Below are 2,651 nucleotides of genomic sequence, written 5' to 3'. Positions count from 1 at the left end.
CTAAGCTAACTCATGCCACATATGTGCACACAATCATGATAGAGAATAGAACACAAAGAGAATGTACTAGACATAATAAAAAAGGATTCATATTAATAATGATTTAATATGCCTATGACTTTTGAAAAAAGAAGAGGCAACATTGGACTTGTTTACAGGAGCAGTAGTAGTACATCCCAACCATAAATAAAAAATACAAAAAACATCCACCAAACATCAACAAGAAACAAAAAACAGAAGAAACATATCCAGAAAACTGGTCACTAAAGGGGTTCTTATGGGGCACTATGAGGAAAAGGCTTGGTAGTTGCAGCAAGTGTCTAGAGAACAAGGTCTATTCGGGTGTTTCCAGACTTTTGGTCGTTGAGCAATTTAGCCTTCAGGTTCTCAACTTGCGCCCTGAGATCAACATTTTCCTGTGTCAAACGAACCACTTCATCATTCGACATGGGAACCGCTCGGGCTTGCTAACCTTCCTGGATAGCATTCCTGGCCTTCAAACGACGAATTTCCTCAGCTGCACTGTTCTGGGCATTGATGAGCTGAGAAACATTTGATGTAATTCCTACTCCCCTCCCCCCTACTTCTCAACACACTCACACTCTTCCAAGGTTGTCTGCAAGAATGTCTACTTTCGGGTCCCCACTTTACCTGTTCCAAGTGGAACCTTAAAGAATTTGAACACCGGAATAAGCAAGACTCCATAGGGAAGCCCATGATTATCGTCCTTGAAATTGGCAACCTTCTACATGTGTTCAATCATTATGTCAGGCAGACTCACAGGGTTGAAACTGTCCAGTTGCTCCATTAGGAATAGGTCATATTTTGAAGTCACAGACCTCATTTATGCTCGAGGCAACAGGACTTTGTTAACCAACTCAAACAGTAGCTGGTAGATAGGAAGTAGTGCTTTCTTATGGATCTGGTCCCCTTTCTGATTAGCATTGTTTTTCACCACTGCATTTCTGAAGTTATACTGGCAAACATCTCGTACACTCGACACCCCAACGGTAGGAACTTTCAAAATCTCTCCAATAAATTTCACATCAAAGACGATGTCTACCCCATTGACCAAAGCACATACATGGTCAGTATCAACTAGAAAGAGACTGGCGAAGAAACTTTGTACTTCCTCCTCATACACTTTAGGTGCATCAATGTGAAATAGATGCACCCATTATTGAAACTTGACCATTTCCAGAATTTGGCGCATTTCGGCCATCTCAGAGATTGTTGGGTCAAACGTACGACCCAGCTGAACTTTTGATGCCTTAGGCATTCAAAGCCAAGGCAGACCTCACTTCTCACTTTCTTCCCAGAACTAGGTTCTTCAATAGTTACAGACTTGCGTTTCCTAAGCTTTTCTCCACTGACTTTGCCTTTTCCCTTGGACTTAACTAGTATATCCTCATCACTCACTACCTCCTTCATCTTGGACTTAGATGTTGACCCTTTCTCTAGTGAAACAGGCTCTGCCTTTTTCGAGGACCGCCTAACAAGGGAACCAGGTTCCTTAGGAGTTCCCTCTTCCACCTCAACTACAGGGATAGCTTCATCACTTACAGGTACACTATCCTTCACCAAATTTTGTCTTTTCTTCTTACTACTCTTCTTGCTCTTTTGGAGACCAGAGTCGTAGGCCATTTTGACTTGAAGCCTGGTAGTAGGTCGCTTGATTTCAGACTCAGGGGTGGAGACAAACCTTCGCTTATTTATGAATGCATCAAGGGCCACATTGTCCAGGTCTTCTTCATCACTAGATCACATTTCAGTTGCTTGAATTTCTAGGGGCACAACATTGAATGCAGGAGCAGCACTATCCTAGGGATGAGAGTCCTGACCTGGGTCCTCTGGAGAGGGATCAATTTCCTTATGTGATCCCCAGTAGTATTTGTTAGTACATCCCCTTCAACAGTCATAATGGCCTTTTTTCCCCCACACTATGTGACTCATTTTTCTGGGAAGTAATTTCATGCAATATCTCATCAGCGGTTACTAAAACATAGTTATGACATCCTTATCTTCCTCAACGGTATTTCCACAACCATGGAATCAGTGCCAACGATGGTTGAACCCTCTGTGAACTCAGTTTTTGACCATGTTCTCCACTTAGGGTTTGACTGGTCGGAACAACAGACGATGGGGAGAAAGGAACAACAGTTTCAAGGGTTTCTGGTGGGAAGATATTGGGAAACTAGGGAAGGTATGACTGTAGCAGCAGAAGTGATAGAGGGTGACGAAGGCTCAGTGAAGATGAAAGTTCCATAGATGGGTCAGAAGTGGTTACAGTTGAGGCACAGAGATCAGAAGTGTTCTCAGCCATTGGAAGAAGTGGTGTGATGATTGTTCCCTTTTGGATGAATCTAGAGTAGGGCTTATGGTTAAGAGGGGCAGAAGAAAGGGTTTTTAAAAGGAAAGGATAATTATGAAGGGAGAGGAATAGGCACCGGTTCTGAAATGGCGGTTGGGTGTAGAGAATTGCGATATTTCAAAGGGAGATGGAACGTTTTTAATAGAAGGGATGTGACAGCAAGATCTGAAAAGTTGATGACATGGCAGTTGTATTTTGTACCCTTTTTAAGACGTGTATTAAAAGGATGCACAGAACTACTAACCTTTAGTACAAGAACCTGGTTCTTCATTTTTTTTTA

This window comes from Nicotiana sylvestris, chromosome 9 (genome assembly GCF_000393655.2).
Source record: "Nicotiana sylvestris chromosome 9, ASM39365v2, whole genome shotgun sequence".
NCBI lineage: Eukaryota > Viridiplantae > Streptophyta > Magnoliopsida > Solanales > Solanaceae > Nicotiana > Nicotiana sylvestris.
Note: the sequence above shows the minus strand (reverse complement) of the source record.